This window comes from Carcharhinus amblyrhynchos, unplaced genomic scaffold (assembly GCF_965287045.1).
Source record: "Carcharhinus amblyrhynchos unplaced genomic scaffold, sCarAmb.v2.hapA chromosome_1245, whole genome shotgun sequence".
NCBI classification, from domain to species: Eukaryota; Metazoa; Chordata; class Chondrichthyes; order Carcharhiniformes; family Carcharhinidae; genus Carcharhinus; species Carcharhinus amblyrhynchos.
The window spans coordinates 6,305-25,000 of NW_027650985.1; the positions used below are offsets into that span (position 1 = coordinate 6,305).

At 51.2% G+C, this 18,696-nt stretch overlaps 1 long non-coding RNA gene across 1 annotated transcript; it reads left to right on the forward strand.

Annotated features, from left to right (window-relative positions):
• The first annotated feature begins 8,004 nt into the window (after positions 1–8,004).
• Positions 8,005–17,937, forward strand: LOC145340646 (uncharacterized). Its single transcript, XR_013886270.1, has 3 exons — positions 8,005–8,099; positions 15,268–15,385; positions 17,876–17,937. It is a non-coding gene; the product is annotated as an uncharacterized LOC145340646 (long non-coding RNA).
• Positions 17,938–18,696: the final 759 nt, after the last annotated feature.

An 18,696-nucleotide genomic window follows, 5' to 3' on the forward strand; every position in this document is an offset into this window, starting at 1 on the left:
TCCCGCAGATGGTGGAATTTAAATTCAATAAAAAAAATCTGGGATTAAGAATCTACTGATGACCCATTGTCTGAAAAACCCTTCTGGTTCCCTTTAGAGAAGGAAATCTGCCGTCCTTACCCCGGTCTGGCCTAAATGTGACCCCAGAGCCACAGCAATGTGGTTAACTCTCAACTGCCCTCTGAAATTGCCACGTGAGACACTCAGTTTAAGGATGGGTGGGAGACGGTGCCCAGGCAGCGATACCCATGTCCCGGGAGTTGATTTTAAAAAGAATATGTTGGCGTCGACAGCAGACAGTGACCACACCTTCTCCCCCCACCCCCTTCAAAGCCATGTTGCTCTGTCCACCTCACCTCCTGTGACCTAGCACACACAGCTCGATTAAAATTTTAGTTTCAGTTTATTTATTAGTGTCACAAGTAGACTTGCGTTAACACTGCAATGAAGTTACTGTGAAAATCCCCGAGTTGCCACACTCCTGTTCGGGTACACCTGAGGGAGGATTTAGCACAGCCAATCCACATTGCCCCTTAGTGTCCAAAGATGTGCAGGTTAGATGGATTGGCCATGCTAAATTATCCCTTAGTGTCCAAAGATGTGTAGGTTAAGGGAATTGGCCATGCTAAATTGCCCCTTAGTGTCCAAAGATGTGTAGGTTAGGGTGGATTGGCCATGCTAAATTGTCCCTTAGTGTCCATAGATGTGTAGGTTAGGGTGGATTGGCCATGCTAAACTGTCCCTTAGTGTCCAAAGATGTGTAGGTTAGGGTGGATTGGCCATGCTAAATTGTCCCTTAGTGTCCAAAGATGTGTAGGCTATTTAGCATGGCCAATCCACCCTAACCTACACATCTTTGGACACTAAGGGACAATTTAGCATGGCCAATCCACCCTAACCTACACATCTTTGGACTGTGGGGGGGAAACCGGAGCACCCGGAGGAAACCCACGCTGACACGGGGAGAATGTGCAGACTCCACACAGACAGTGGGTCAAGGTTGTAATTACAGTTGCCTCCCTGCTGTTGCCGGGCAGCAATGCTAACCACCGCGCTGCCCCCGAGACGTTCGACCCCCCAGTCTCGGCCAGTCGAATTTCTCCGTTTTTGTATTGTGACCAGTGTCCGGCCTCTCCGAGCTTCTGGGTCCCGCTAGTTTAGCTGTCGTCAGCTGCTTCTACTCATGTTGCCGACTGCTCCCTCCCCATGCGCCCCCCCCCACCCGGCACATTGCATCACCGCTCGCAGCCCAGATGAGCTAATTTGGCCTGGATTGCAATCATCTCGAGTTCAGTCACTTCAGGGACTTTTCCATAACACGGCTCTTGAGTCTCAGTGTGTGCATTGTCGTCAAACACTGGGTTCTTTGTCCCTGGGACAAGCACGTATGCTCGAACAGGATCGATCTGCTGATGTGAAAGTTGCCTTCCTTTCTTTTAGCAGAATGAGCGCTGATTGGCAGCGTGTATGTTTGTGTTGGTGAGGGTTACTGACCCGTGTGCTACTGGGCTGAAGATGACCCTTCCATAATGTGTCCTCTCTGCCTCGTTTCTGTAGAAAGTTTCTGTTGTTTGGAGCTTGGGGGGAGGTATAGCAGTTTCTCTCCACGTACCCGTCCCCCACGTGAGTTTGGCCTGACGGTGGGGTGGGGGGGGGGAGGTGCATTTTGTTCTGGTAACAGCGGGTAAGACTTCCCAGTAAAAGTATGTCCGCTACAACTCTCTCTAACTTTTACAGATGCCCCACAGAAAGCATTCTTTCTGGTTGTATCACAGCTTGGTCTGGGCTCCTGCTCTGCCCAAGACTGCAAGGAGCTACAGAGGGTTGTGAATGTAGCCCAATCCATCAGCCTCCCATCCACTGACTCTGTCTACACTTCCCACTGCCTCGGGGAAAAGCAGCCGGCATAATTAAGGACCCCACACACACCCCGGACATTCTCTCTTCCATCGGGGAAAAGATACAAAACTGAGGTCCCGTACCGACTGACTTGAGAACAGCTTCTTCCCTGCTGCTGTCAGACTTTTGAATGGACGTACCAGATATTAAGCTGCTCTTTCTCTACACCCTAGCTATTCTGCACCCTCGCCTTTCCTTCTCCCCTGTGTACTCTATGAACAGTATGCTTTGTCTGTAGAGCACGCAAACAACACTTTTTTCGCTCTATCCCAACACATGACAATAATACATCAAATTAAATATTAAGCCGATCTTTATCCAAACCCTAGCTGTGACTGCAACGCTATATTCTGCGCTCTCTCCTTTCCTTCTCTACGAAGGGTATGCCTTGTCTATATAGCGCGCAAGAAACAATACTTTTCACTGTATCCCAATACATGTGACAATAATAAATCAAATCAAATATTAAGCTGATCTTTCTCTACACCCTATCTGTAACTGTAACACTACATTCTGTACCCTCTCCTTTCCTTCTCCCCTATGTACTCTATGAATGGTATGCTTTGTCTGTATAGTGCTCAAGAAACAATACTTTTCACTGTATCCCAATACACGTGACAATAATAAATCAAATATTAAGCTAATCTTTCTCTCTACCCTAACTATGACTGTAACACTATATTCTGCACCCTCTCCTTTCCTTCTCCCGTGTGTACTCTATGAATGGTATGCTTTGCCTGTATAGTGCGCAAGAAACAATACTTTTCACTGTATCCCAATACATGGGACAATAATAAATCAAATCAAATATTAAGCTGATCTTTCTCTACACCCTGTGACTGTAACACTACATTCTGCACCCTCTCCTTTCCTTCTCCCCTGTGTACTCTATGAATGGTATGCTTTGTATAGTGCGCAAGAAACAATACTTTTCACTGTATCCCAATACATGTGACAATAATAAATCAAATCAAATATTAAGTTGATCTTTCTCTACACCCTATGACTGTAACACTACATTCTGCACCCTCTCCTTTCCTAATCCCCTGTGTACTCTATGAATGGTATGCTTTGTATAGTGTGCAAGAAACAATACTTTTCACTCTATCCTAATACATGTGACAATAATAAATCAAATCAAATATTAAGTTGATCTTTCTCTACACCCTGTGACTGTAACACTACATTCTGCACCCTCTCCTTTCCTAATCCCCTGTGTACTCTATGAATGGTATGCTTTGTATAGTGTGCAAGAAACAATACTTTTCACTCTTTCCTAATACATGTGACAATAATAAATCAAATCAAATATTAAGTTGATCTTTCTCTACACCCTATCTGTAACTGTAACACTACATTCTGCACCCTCTCCTTTTCTGCTCCCCTGTGTACTCTATGAATGGTATGCTTTGTCTGTATAGTGTGCAGGAAACAATACTTTTCACTGTATCCCAATACGTGGGGACAATAAATGGAAGCAAACGTTCAGAGGCAAAAATGTGAATCGAATGGCAGATAGCCATGTGGCATGAGTGTGTGCGCTCCCGACAAGGGTCATTCCATTTGTTTGCTCCTGGTTTGGTTGTACCCTTGATTGTGTCGTCATTGGTAGCAATATTTGCTGAGTGTCTGCATCTGAGCCATGCCACACGGCATTGTGTCTGGTGCAGACCTGTGACAGGGCACCTACTCTTCTGACCTGTCTGACATCGGGGAGTGGGGAACAAAGGACCCCAGGTTTACCTCATTTCAAAAAAGACCCACCCTCTGTGGAGAGAGGGAAAAGTTCATGCTTTTGTGTCTGTGGGACAGAACAGGCCAGCTAATTTACCGAGCTGTCTGAGCACGATGATGGAGTTCTGGGGCCATTTGTGGGTGTCTCTGGCTCGGTCCAGCATTTATTGTCCATCCCTAATTGCCCTTGGAGGGCAGTTGAGAGCCACCCACATTGCTGTGAGTCACATGTAGGCCAGACCGGGGTAAGGACGGCAGATTTCCTTCCCTAAAGGGAACCAGATGGGTTTTTCCGACAATGGTTTCATCAGTAGATTCTTAACTCCACCGTCTGCCGTGGCACAGTGGGTTGGCACTGCTGCCTCACCATGCCAGGGACCTGGGTTCGATTCCCAGCTCGGGTCACTGTCTATCTGTGTGGAGTTTGCGCATTCTCCCCATGTCTGCGTGGGTTTGCTCCGGTTTCCTCCCACAGTCCAAAAGACGTGCTGGTTAGGGTGGATTGGCCGTGCTAAATTCTCCCTCGGTGTAACCCGCACAGGAGTGTGGCGACTGGGGGATTGTCACAGTAACTCCATTGCGGTGTTAACGTAAGCCTACTTGTGACACTAATAACTAAACTTAAACTTATGGAGGTGGTGGCGAAGTGGTATTGTCACTAGATTAGTAATCCAGGGACCCGGGGTAATGTTCTGGGTTCGAATCCCACCACGGCAGATGGGAGAATTTGAATTCAATAAAAGAAATCTGGAGTTAAGAATCTACTGATGAAACTAGTGTCGTAAAAACCCATCTGGTTCCCTTTTTAGGGAAGGAAATCTGCCATCCTTACCCGGTCTGGCCTACATGTGACTCCAGAGTCACAGCAATGTGGGTGACTCTCAATTGCTCTCTGAAATGGCCAAGCGAGACACTCAGTTTAAGGAACAAAGAACAAAATCAGCCCGGGAAACAGGCCCAACGAGCCCACGTCGCCATCTCAACACCACCAGTCCCCCCTCTCCACCCACGACCTCTATCTAATGTTTTATGGCCATCCACATTGAGGGGAGACTAATTTAGGGACAATTTGTTACACCAATCAGCCTAACAGCACATCTTTGGGGTGTGGGAGGAAACCGGAGCACCCGGAGGAAACCCACGCAAGCACGGGGAGAATGCGCCAACTCCCGCAGACACCGACCCAAATCCATGTGTCTGCACAGCAATCAGTGATAGTCACTGAGCTGTTGTCTTGCCCAGTATCTGGTCCAGTTTAAGCACACACTAACGACATGAAACACTAGGCCAATCTCGAACAACCAAGAGCAGCCCAAGTACGACCCATCGCGTGTATGCCCCTCGTTGGACAACAAGGCGGACCGACTTAAAACCTGTGAATGAAAAGGGGAAAAAAAATTATTATTGTACCATATCCATTTACCTTACCAGGAACGCCCCAATGCTAATTACCCTTATTTAAAACAATCTCCTATATCCACCCATCTCCAACCCACTCATGTGCCTGTCTAAGTTACTCTTAAAGGACTTGTACTCTGAACAAAATATTTAAAATATACAATAAACTCACACAAAGGCCCAAATTCACCAGTTCCCCCCCAAACATGTTAAAAAAACAAATTATGATGAGATGCAGAGATGCCTCAGCTTGCTTTTGGAGGAGCTGAGTGAGTGGGTGGCACAGTGGTTGGCACTGCTTCACAGCGCCAGGGACCCGGCTTCCTTTCCCCAGTTTGGCCCACTGTCTGTGCAGAGTCTGCATGTTCTCTGCCCGTGTCTTTGCTCCGGATTTCCTCCCACAGACATTGGGGTGCGTTGGCCCGTGCTAAATTCTCCCTCGGCGGAACCCGCACAGGAGTGTGGCGACTAGGGAGATTTTCACAGTAACTCCATTGCAGTGTTACTTATGACAAATAAATAAATTTGGAGGGGGGGAATGTGCGATGAGATCTGGGTGGCGTTGTCGCTGAAAGTAAGCAGTAAAGAAGGCAAATGGTCTCCATAGCGAGAGGGTTTGAATACAGGGATAGGGATGTTTTGCTGCAATTGTACAGGGTGTTGGTGAGGCTACACCTGGATTAATGTGTGCAGTTTTAGAACATAGAACATTACAGCGCAGAACAGGCCCTTCGGCCCACGATGTTGCGCCCACCAGTTAAAAAACAATGACCCTCTAACCTAAACCAATCCCTTTCCATCCATAAACCTATCCACGGATCTCTTAAACGCCCCCAAACTAGGCGCATCTACAACTGCAGCAGGCAGGGCATTCCATTCCCCCACCACCCTCTGGGTAAAGAACCTACCCCTGACATCCGTCCTATAACTACCACCCCTTAATTTAAGAACATAAGAAAAAATAAGAACATAAGAAATAGGAGCAGGAGTAGGCCATCTAGCCCTTCGAGCCTGCCCCGCCATTCAATAAGATCATGGCTGATCTGTCGTGGCTCAGTTCCACTTTCCCGCCCTCTCCCCATAACCCTTAATCCCCTCTCTTATCAAAAACCCATCAACCCGCGTCTTAAATATATTTAGCGAGGCAGCCTCCACCACTTCAACGGGCAGAGAATTCCAGAGATTCACCACCCTTTGAGTGAAGAAGTTCCTCCTCAACTCCGTTCTAAACTGCCTCCCCTTTATCTTGAGGCTGTGCCCCCTAGTCCTACTGTCCTTTCTGAGCGGGAAGAGTCTCTCCACCTCTATCCTATCCATCCCATTCATCATCTTATACGTCTCAATGAGATCTCCCCTCATTCTTCTAAACTCTAACGAGTACAAGCCTAGTTTATTCAGCCTCTCCTCATAGCTCAATCCCCTCAACTCCGGTATCAGCCTAGTAAACCTCCTCTGCACTCCCTCCAAGACCAAAATATCCTTGCGTAAGTGCGGCGCCCAAAACTGCACACAGTACTCCAGCTGCGGCCTCACCAATGCCCTATACAGCCGCAGCAAGACCTCCCTACTTTTATATTCAATCCCCCTCGCTATGAAGGCCAGCATCCCATTCGCCTTCCTGACCACCTGCTGCACCTGCAGGCTGGGTTTTTGCAACTCGTGCACAAGGACCCCGAGGTCCCTCTGCACCGTCGCCTGCTGCAGTTTTTCGCCACGTAAGTAATAGTCCTTCCTACCATTATTCCTACCAAAGTGGACCACCTCGCACTTGCCAACATTAAATTCCATTTGCCATTTCCTGGCCCATTCGCCCAGCCTATCTAGATCCTTCTGTAGACTCTCCACACCCTCCGCACAATTTGCCGTTCCCCCAATCTTGGTGTCATCAGCAAATTTCGACACTCTACACTCGGTTCCCTCCTCCAGATCATCTATATAAATGGTAAATAGCTGAGGCCCCAGCACCGACCCCTGGGGCACTCCACTAGTCACCAACCGCCAATCCGTGCTAGCTTTCTCCATCCGAGGAAAAAGGCTATCACTGTCCACCCTATCTAAACCTCTAATCATCTTATATGTTTCAATAAGATCCCCTCTTAGCCGCCTTCTTTCTAACGAAAACAACCTCAAATCCCTCAGCCTCTCCTCATAGGACCTTCCCTCCATACCAGGCAACATCCTGGTAAACCTCCTCTGCACCCTCTCCAAAGCCTCCACATCCTTCCTATAATGTGGGGACCAGAACTGCACACAATACTCCCAAGTGCGGCCGCACCAGAGTTGTGTACAGTTGCAACATGACACTGCGACTCCTAAATTCAATCCCCCTACCAATAAACGCCAAGACACCGTATGCCTTCCTAACAACCCTATCTACTTGATTCCCAACTTTCAGGGATCTATGTACACATACACCTAGATCCCTCTGTTCATCCACACTATTCAGAGTCCTACCGTTAGCCCGATACTCTACACATCCGTTATTCCTGGTGGGGTCCTTATCGGAGGAAGGATGTTCCTTGTTTTAGAGGGAGTACAGCGAGGGTTAACCAGGCTGATTCCTGGGTTGGCAGGTCTAAGTGGGTTAGGATTATATTCACTGGAGTTTCGAAATCTCTTTGCCCAGAGAATGGACAGCCTGTTGAATTCGCTACCTTGGAAAGTAGTTGAGGCCAAAATGTTGTCTGTTTTTGGAGGCGAAGGGGATCAAAGGATTTGGGAAGTGGGGGGGAAGATGGGATATTGAATTGGGTGATAGAGCAGCATTGAATGGCCGTCTCCTGCTTCGAGTCTTGATTGTAATCCTCCCCAGGCATCGTTCCTCGAACGATTCCCCGGATCACGTGAGGATTTTCTGAATGAAATCTGGCCACTCAGTGGAGGTGGGGGGATTTGTTCGACGGAGGGGGTAGCGAGGCTGTTGTGGAGGCTGGCCTCTTGCGCACGGCGTTGATGGCGATGCGTTCTTCTCCGCAGGGAACCGTTTGTACAATGAGACGGAAGTGCTGGAGCTGAAATCGAACCAGTGGTTTGGGGCCACGCTCCGTTCGTACAATCACACCATTCTGGTGAGTTCCGTTTTGTTCGCGGTGTGGTGGTGGTGGGGGGGGCGTTTTCCCAGGCTTGGAAGGGAAGCATCGCCCAGTCCCAGCACCTGAGCTTCACACCGCATTAGTCTGAAGTCCGCTGGGAACTGTGCTTACAAAGGAAATAAAGAGGCTGTCCAGTTAAGACCAAGATGAGGATGATTTCGTTCTCACAAGAGTTGGGTGGCACAGTGGGTTAGCACTGCTGCCTCGCAGCGCCAGGGTCCCGGGTTCAATTCCTGCCTCGGATGACTGTGCACATTCTCCCCATGTCTGCGTGGGTTTCCTCCAGGTGCTCCAATTTAACCCCACAGTCTGAAATACGTGCAGGTTAGGTGGATTGGCCATGCTAAATTGCCCCTTAGTGTCCAAAGATGTGTAGGTTAGGGTGGATTGGCCATGCTAAATTGTCCCTTAGTGTCCAAAGATGTGCAGGTTAGGGTGGATTGGCCATGTTAAATTGTCCCTTAGTGTCCAAAGATGTGTAGGTTAGGGGGATTGGCCATGCTAAATTGTCCCTTAGTATCCAAAGATGTGTAGGTTAGGGTGGATTGGCCAGGCTAAATTGTCCTTTAGTGTCCAAAGATGTGTAGGTTAGGGTGGATTGGCCATGCTAAATTGCCCCTTAGTGTCCAAAGATGTGCTAGTTAGGGTGGATTGGCCATGCTAAATTGCCCCTTAGTGTCCAAAGATGTGCTGGTTAGGGGGATTGGCCATGCTAAATTGCCCCTTAGTGTCCAAAGATGTGCAGGTTAGGGGGATTGGCCATGCTAAATTGTCCCTTAGTATCCAAAGATGTGTAGGTTAGGGTGGATTGGCCAGGCTAAATTGTCCCTTAGTGTCCAAAGATGTGTAGGTTAGGGTGGATTGGCCATGCTAAATTGCCCCTTAGTGTCCAAAGATGTGTAGGTTAGGGTGGATTGACCAGGCTAAATTGCCCCTCAGTGTACCCAACCAGGACAATGGCGATTAGGGGATTTTCACAGTAACTTCATTGCAGTGTTAATGTGACACTAATAAATAAAACTTAAAACCTTTCCTCTGGAGCTGCCTTCCTTTAAGTGGAGGCTGAGTCTCTTGAGCAGTTGGAAGGGATTGGGAGAGGGGTTATGGATGAGAAAGGGATTGGAAGTTCCTCCGGGACAGGCCGGAGGCTCCAGTCACATCCGCCATGGTGTGATGGACTGGTGGCGAAGACTCTTGCCCCTGGTTGGAATGTGGGTGGGAGACGGAGCAGAGGGAGAGAGGTGGACAGATTGCAGAGTGTTTGACCGTGCTGCCTGCTGCCGTGAGCAGGGCTGACACTGTGACGAGGGGTGACGGCTTGGGGGTTTTGTAACTGTTGGGACTCGGGCCCTCAGACCATTTCTGTCACCAGTTTGGCAGTGAATTCTGCGTCAATATTTCTGGCTCAAACCAGCGTCACTCAAACAGATAGCTGCTGTTTCCACATTCTGCTTTCTGAGTTGTATCTCCTAACATTGCCAATGTGATTCCGATACACAAGAGTAACGTTCATCCCGGGGAAGCTTCACAATTCCCTTCGCTCGTGGAAGGCACGCAAAAAGTACATTTCTTCCACTTAAACTTCCACATCTCCCATAACACTAGGGTACAGTACTGGTGGGGACGGGTCTGTCGCTGTATAACACTGGGGTACAGTACTGGTGGGGACGGGTCTGTCACTGTATAACACTGGGGTACAGGGGGACGGGTCTGTCGCTGTATAACACTGGGGTACAGTACTGGTGGGGACGGGTCTGTCGCTGTATAACACTGGGGTACAGTACTGGTGGGGACGGGTCTGTCGCTGTATAACACTGGGGTACAGTACTGGTGGGGACGGGTCTGTCGCTGTATAACACTGGGGTACAGGGGGACGGGTCTGTCGCTGTATAACACTGGGGTACAGTACTGGTGGGGACGGGTCTGTCTCTGTATAACACTGGGGTACAGTACTGGTGGGGACGGGTCTGTCTCTGTATAACACTGGGGTACAAGGGGACGGGTCTGTCTCTGTATAACACTGGGGTACAAGGGGACGGGTCTGTCTCTGTATAACACTGGGGTACAGGGGGACGGGTCTGTCTCTGTATAACACTGGGGTACAAGGGGACGGGTCTGTCGCTGTATAACACTGGGGTACAAGGGGACGGGTCTGTCTCTGTATAACACTGGGGTACAAGGGGACGGGTCTGTCGCTGTATAACACTGGGGTACAGGGGGACGGGTCTGTCTCTGTATAACACTGGGGTACAAGGGGACGGGTCTGTCGCTGTATAACACTGGGGTACAGGGGGACGGGTCTGTCGCTGTATAACACTGGGGTACAGGGGGACGGGTCTGTCACTGTATAACACTGGGGTACAGGGGGACGGGTCTGTCGCTGTATAACACTGGGGTACAGTACTGGTGGGGACGGGTCTGTCGCTGTATAACACTGGGGTACAGTACTGGTGGGGACGGGTCTGTCGCTGTATAACACTGGGGTGCAGGGGGACGGGTCTGTCTCTGTATAACACTGGGGTACAGGGGGACGGGTCTGTCGCTGTATAACACTGGGGTACAGGGGGACGGGTCTGTCTCTGTATAACACTGGGGTACAGGGGGACGGGTCTGTCACTGTATAACACTGGGGTACAGTACTGGTGGGGACGGGTCTGTCACTGTATAACACTGGGGTACAGGGGGACGGGTCTGTCTCTGTATAACACTGGGGTACAGGGGGACGGGTCTGTCGCTGTATAACACTGGGGTACAGGGGGACGGCTCTGTCGCTGTATAACACTGGGGTACAGGGGGACGGCTCTGTCGCTGTATAACACTGGGGTACAGGGGGACGGGTCTGTCGCTGTATAACACTGGGGTACAGGGGGAACGGCTCTGTCGCTGTATAACACTGGGGTACAGGGGGACGGGTCTGTCGCTGTATAACACTGGGGTACAGGGGGACGGCTCTGTCGCTGTATAACACTGGGGTACAGGGGGACGGGTCTGTCGCTGTATAACACTGGGGTACAGTACTGGTTGGGGAGGGGGAATGGGTCTGTAAGGGTTCAGAGGCACTCTAATCCTTTGGTTTAATTGCAGTTTCTGGGCCCTGGTATTTGGAATAGATCCAGTTGTGATGTTAGTATGAAACTGATTCCGGTCTTGCTTACTTTGTTCTGAATTTTTCCGCTGTCTGAGCCAGCAGTTAAAGTCATCTGCCTTCTATTAGCAGCAAGAGGCCCTCTCGTTGTATAACGCTTGAGTGAATGCAGTCACCGCATGCAATGGACAAACTGCTTCCTGCTCCAGCAGGCAAAATCTGGGGGGCCTGAGGGTGTCTGTCTCTCCAGGGGTGCTGGCACTGTGGGTAGTCTGATTCTGTGCCAGTGTGGCATGACTCTTTTCCACCCTTTGTTTTTGGCACGCTCTCTCCCATCGTGTCCGCTCTCTCACGCTGTCTCGCCTTTGTCAGTGTATCAGAGGGGCTGTACTCCTGAGCGGGCAAACACTGTGTGCAGCGGGGGCAGAGGTTCACTGCACCTCCCCCAGGGGTCTCCGGACTAATGCCTCCGTCAGTCACTCGCTGACTAAGCCAGCGTTTATTGCCCGTCTCTAATTGCCCCGTGAGAACGTGGTGGTGAGCTGCCTTCTCAACCCCACTGTGCTGTTAGGGAGGGAGTTCCAGGATTGTTATTGAACATCAGTCAGTCCGTGTGGTGTAGGTACACCCACAGTGCTGTTAGGGAGGGAGTTCCAGGATTGTGATTGGACATCAGTCAGTCCCCGTGTGGTGTAGGTACACCCACAGTGCTGTTAGGGAGGGAGTTCCGGGATTGTTATTGGACATCACTCAGTCCGTGTGGTGTAGGTACACCCACAGTGCTGTTAGGGAGGGAGTTCCAGGATTGTTATTGGACATCACTCAGTCCGTGTGGTGTAGGTACACCCACAGTGCTGTTAGGGAGGGAGTTCCGGGATTGTTATTGGACATCAGTCAGTCCATGTGGTGTAGGTACACCCACAGTGCTGTTAGGGAGGGGGTTCCAGGATTGTTATTGGACATCAGTCAGTCCGTGTGGTGTAGGTACACCCACAGTGCTGTTAGGGAGGGAGTTCCAGGATTGTTATTGGACATCAGTCAGTCCGTGTGGTGTAGGTACACCCACAGTGCTGTTAGGGAGGGAGTTCCAGGATTGTGATTGGACATCAGTCAGTCCATGTGGTGTAGGTACACCCACAGTGCTGTTAGGGAGGGAGTTCCAGGATTGTTATTGGACATCAGTCAGTCCATGTGGTGTAGGTACACCCACAGTGCTGTTAGGGAGGGAGTTCCAGGATTGTGATTGGACATTAGTCAGTCCATGTGGTGTAGGTACACCCACAGTGCTGTTAGGGAGGGAGTTCCAGGATTGTTATTGGACATCAGTCAGTCCGTGTGGTGTAGGTACACCCACAGTGCTGTTAGGGAGGGAGTTCCAGGATTGTTATTGGACATCAGTCAGTCCGTGTGGTGTAGATACACCCACAGTGCTGTTAGGGAGGGAGTTCCGGGATTGTTATTGGACATCAGTCAGTCCATGTGGTGTAGGTACACCCACAGTGCTGTTAGGGAGGGAGTTCCAGGATTGTTATTGGACATCAGTCCAGGGAGTTAGAAGTTACACTATTCAGTTGGACCTGTAGGGTAGTAATCTCAGGATCGCTACCTGTGTTGGTCAGGGTTGGAATGACGTGGAGATGTCTGATGAAGGAACAGCGTTTCCGAAAGCTTGTGGGTTTACAGGTTGGACTGGCGCGAGACTTCTTACAGTGTGGGAATGTCAGGGTGGTTAAGGTGAGTTTTGGGGCGGGGGGAATGGTGCGAGAGAGGGGGGGGGTGGAATTCTGATTCCTGGGGCATCGGGACAGGTTGTGTGGGAGTGGGACCTGTCCAAATCGGACAGCCCGTACGTGGGCAGGACAGCAGTCCTGGGGGAGAGGGGTGTGTATTAGTGAGGGTTTAAAATGCGGTGGGTCGGGGGTGAAATGAGAATCGATGCAGTAAGTCAGACAGAGGCTAAGTGAGGACAGAAACTCGAGGCAAAGAAACTAATTTTAGGGACGGTTTGTTACACCAATCAGCCTAATCTTTGGGGTGCGGGAGGAAACCGGAGCGCCCGGAGAAAACCCACGCAGGCACGGGGAGAATGCGCGCGCTCCCGCAGACACTGGCCCAAATCTGCACAGCGATCAGTGATCGTCACTGAGCTGTGGCGTTGCCCACATCCGGAGGGATTGAATATTCGGGAAAGGTAGATGGAAAGTTGGGGGGGTTCGCCTGGATGATGTGGGATCTGTGTGGGCGGAACCCCCAGGGGTATGAAACACTCGTGGGAGTTGTGTTCAGAGCACAAAGCAGTGAGGTTGGGGATGGCACCAAGCAGGGAATTAGAGGTGCGTGCGGTAAGGATATAAGTTACTCTGGGTGACTCCAATCTGCGTATTGATTCTGCTCACCAAACTGCTAACAGTGTGACAGAGGAGGAGCTTTTCCTGGAATGTATGAGACCATAAGACATAGGAGCAGAATGAGGCCACTCGGCCCATCTGCTCCCCCATTCAATCATGGCTGATATTTTTCTCATCCCCCATTCTTTTCCCCGGATCCCCTTATTAATCAGGAACCGATCTATCTCTGTCTTAAAGACACTCAATGACCCGGCCTCCTCTGTGGCAAAGATTCCCCCACTCTCTGGTTGAAGAAATTCCTCCTCGTCCCTGTCCCTTTAGCCTGAGTTTGTGCCCTCTCTGGTTCTAGTTTTTCCTACACGTGGAAACATCCTCTCCACGTCCACTCTATCCAGGGCCCTCGCAGTATCCTGTAAGTTTCAATAAGATCCCCCCCTTCTAAACTCCAGTGAGTACAGACCCAGAATCCTCAACCCATTCCTCACACAACAAGCTCTTCATTCCAGGGATCATTCTTGTGAACCTCCTCTGGATCCTTTCCAAGGCCCAGCACATCCTTCCTTAGATACAGGGCCCAAAAACTGTTCACAATATTCCAAATGGGGTCTGACCAGAGATTTATACAGCCTCAGAAGTACATCCCTGCTCTTGTATTCTCTCGAAATGAATGCTAACATTGCATTTGCCTTCCTAACTGCCGACTGAACCTGCACGTTAACCTTGAGGCTATCTTGAACAAGGACTCCCAAGTCCCTTTGGTGTTTCTGATTTCCGAAGCATTTTCCCATTTAGAAAATAGTCAATGCCTCTATCCCTCCTTCCAAAGTGCAGAACCTCCCACTTTTCCACACTGTATTCCATCAGCCAGTTCTTTGCCCACTCTCCTAACCTGTCCCAGTCCTTCTGCAGCCCCTTCATCCCCTGGCACTGTGAGGCGGTGGCGCTGACCAGCGTGCCCCCTGGCACTGTGAGGCGGTGGCACTGACCAGCGTGCCCCCTGGCACTGTGAGGCGGTGGCGCTGACCAGCGTGCCCCCTGGCACTGTGAGGTGGTGGCGCTGACCAGCGTGCCCCCTGGCACTGTGAGGTGGCGGTGCTAACCAGCGTGCCCCCTGGCACCGTGAGGCAGTGGCACTGACCAGCGTGCCCCCTGGCACTGTGAGGCAGTGGCGCTGACCAGCGTGCCCCCTGGCACTGTGAGGCGGTGGCGCTGACCAGCGTGCCCCCTGGCACTGTGAGGCAGTGGTGCTGACCAGCGTGCCCCCTGGCACTGTGAGGCAGTGGTGCTGACCAGCGTGCCCCCTGGCACTGTGAGGCGGTGGCGCTGACCAGCGTGCCCCCTGGCACTGTGAGGCGGTGGCGCTGACCGGCGTGCCCCCTGGCACTGTGAGGCGGTGGCGCTGACCGGCGTGCCCCCTGGCACTGTGAGGCAGTGGCGCTGACCAGCGTGCCCCCTGGCACTGTGAGGCGGTGGCGCTGACCAGCGTGCCCCCTGGCACTGTGAGGCAGTGGCGCTGACCAGCGTGCCCCCTGTGTCCCCTCTAGAATTGCTGCTTCAAGACCTGAAACACACAGGATGATTTGTAATGCCCCCTCGCTAGTAACAGTTCAATCACTCCATTTAGCAGCCTGGGATTGAGCTGGCGAACCTTGCGACTTTTCCTCCTCCCCTCCGAGCGTTGCCCTCGACCCCTCTCGCTGTTTCTTTCCAGGCCTGCGCCCCTCGCTACAAGTGGAAAGGCACCGAGCAGCTGCGGGAGCCGGTGGGGACCTGCTACCTGTCTCTCAGGAACTTCAGCGTGGTGTTGGAGTACGCGCCATGTCGGACAAGTAAGTGTTGCCTTGCGTAAGTGCCCTCTCGATGCCCGTCTGGACACCCCCCAACCACAAAGTCCTACAATCCCAACATTGCAGAGAGAGGCCACCCCAGCCTATCGAACCTGCACTTATAACAATCCCACCCAGACCCTATTACCCCACTCACTCACCCTGCTAATCCCCCTGACACTAAGGGACAATTTAGCATGGCCAATCCACCCTAACCTACACATCTTTGGACACTAAGGGACAATTTAGCATGGCCAATCCACCCTAACCTACACATCTTTGGACACTAAGGGACAATTTAGCATGGCCAATCCACCCTAACCTACACATCTTTGGACACTAAGGGACAATTTAGCATGGCCAATCCACCCTAACCTACACATCTTTGGACACTAAGGGACAATTTAGCATGGCCAATCCACCTAACCTACACATCTTTGGACACTAAGGGACAATTTAGCATGGCCAATCCCCCTAACCTACACATCTTTGGACACTAAGGGACAACTTAGCATGGCCAATCCACCCTAACCTACACATCTTTGGACACTAAGGGACAATTTAGCATGGCCAATCCACCTAACCTACACATCTTTGGACACTAAGGGACAATTTAGCATGGCCAATCCACCTAACCTACACATCATTGGACACTAAGGGACAATTTAGCATGGCCAATCCACTCTAACCTGCACATCTTTGGACACTAAGGGGCAATTTAGCATGGCCAATCCCCCTAACCTACACATCTTTGGACACTAAGGGACAATTTAGCATGGCCAATCCCCCTAACCTACACATCTTTGGGCACTAAGGGGCAATTTAGCATGGCCAATCCACCCTAACCTACACATCTTTGGGCACTAAGGGACAATTTAGCATGGCCAATCCACCCTAACCTACACATCTTTGGACACTAAGGGGCAATTTAGCATGGCCAATCCCCCCTAACCTACACATCTTTGGACACTAAGGGACAATTTAGCATGGCCAATCCCCCTAACCTACACATCTTTGGACACTAAGGGACAATTTAGCATGGCCAATCCACCTAACCTACACATCTTTGGACACTAAGGGACAATTTAGCATGGCCAATCCACCTAACCTACACATCATTGGACACTAAGGGACAATTTAGCATGGCCAATCCACCTAACCTACACATCTTTGGACACTAAGGGACAATTTAGCATGGCCAATCCCCCTAACCTACACATCTTTGGACACTAAGGGACAACTTAGCGTGGCCAATCCACCCTAACCTACACATCTTTGGACACTAAGGGACAATTTAGCATGGCCAATCCACTCTAACCTGCACATCTTTGGACACTAAGGGGCAATTTAGCATGGCCAATCCCCCTAACCTACACATCTTTGGACAGTAAGGGGCAATTTAGCATGGCCAATCCCCCTAACCTACACATCTTTGGGCACTAAGGGACAATTTAGCGTGGCCAATCCACCCTAACCTACACATCTTTGGGCACTAAGGGACAATTTAGCGTGGCCAATCCACCCTAACCTACACATCTTTGGACACTAAGGGACAATTTAGCATGGCCAATCCACCCTAACCTACACATCTTTGGACACTAAGGGACAATTTTACATGGCCAATCCCCCTAACCTACACATCTTTGGGCACTAAGGGGCAATTTAGCATGGCCAATCCACCCTAACCTACACATCTTTGGACACTAAGGGACAATTTAGCATGGCCAATCCACCCTAACCTACACATCTTTGGACACTAAGGGACAATTTAGCATGGCCAATCCACCCTAACCTACACATCTTTGGACACTAAGGGACAATTTAGCATGGCCAATCCACCCTAACCTACACATCTTTGGACACTAAGGGACAATTTAGCATGGCCAATCCACCCTAACCTACACATCTTTGGACACTAAGGGACAATTTAGCATGGCCAATCCACCTAACCTGCACATCTTTGGACTGTGGGAGGAAACTGGAGCACCCGGAGAAAACCCACGCAGACACGGGGAGAATGTGCAGCCTCCACACAGACAGTGACCCGAGCCGGGAATCGAACCCGGGTCCCTGGCGCTGTGAGGCAGCAGTGTGAGCCCCTGTGCCACCCCTATGCTCTTTGGCATTGCAATGTTGGCATCTCCGAATTCGCCCCTCCTCGTGGGGAGGGCTTCGAGCCCTGTCCCTCCCTCCCGGGTGCTTGGCCAAGCTGTTGTCGGGAGTGGCTCGGAGCTTGTGTGCGTGTGTGTGTGCACCCAGTCCCTGGGTGGGGTTTGATTCCCCTCTGCCCCTGCCCTACCGAGTGGAGTGGGGCATTGCTGAACGGAGGCTGCAGGTTCAGTTGGCAACTATTCCCAGCATGCCCCTCGGCTGCCAGCTTCCCGTACGTGGCGCTGGATCCCTTTCTCACAGCGTTCCAGAGCTCGGAGTGGCAGGGTGACCCCTGTTGTGTGTGAGAGTTAGTGTCATTTAGTGCTCTTGATGTTTGAACAGATCAACATTCGCCAGCTGGCCACGGGTACTGCCAAGGCGGGTTCAGCGCTGACCTGACGGAGGTAAGAGTGGCAGCGTTTTCTGCTCTTCTTGACTGTGCTGGTGCCCACTTTCCCTTCCTTGCTTACCACGCTGGGTGCCACGGCTGGTATCTTGGTGGGTGAGGGAGGAGACGGTGAAAGGTGCACCAAGTTCCAAGCGAGGCACGAGCGTTCGCCCTCGCCCACCACAATGGCCGATGCCACGCTGCCCAGCTTGGACTGACTGCTTGGCACTCTTAACCCCATCCAGTGCCAGCCTACGTTGGGACCCCCCCCACCGTAGTGGAGTGCAACGTTGGGCACGGGAGCGCTGACGCTCCCAAATCCGGAATTACTGAGTCCTGTTCCCGACCGGAATCCTCCCCCACCCCTCGGTTAACTCGGAAGAGTTTGACCCAGTGGGCATCGCGTGGGTACAGTGCCTCTGAACAGAAAGGGGTGGAGTTCAAGGGAGGAGGTTGGGGACCAGGGAGGGGGTGGGCACGGGGCGGGGGGGGGGTGGCACCGGATTTTGGAGTTGGAGGGTGAGCTTAGATGCGCCTCACGCTCCTTGTGTTGCTATTGGCTGTGCTGAGGGGGCAGTGTGCTCTTGACACTTGGTGGGGGTTGCTGGGCACAGTTGCCCATGTTGGTTGCGTATGTGTGGGCACGGTCACTCATGCCAGCTGTCTGTATTCTTGCAGAGTGGGCGGGTGGTGCTTGGAGGGCCTGGCAGCTTCTTCTGGCAGGGTAAGTGTCTGTGTCTGTGTCTGGGAGGTAGTGAGACCGATCTCTCCCCCC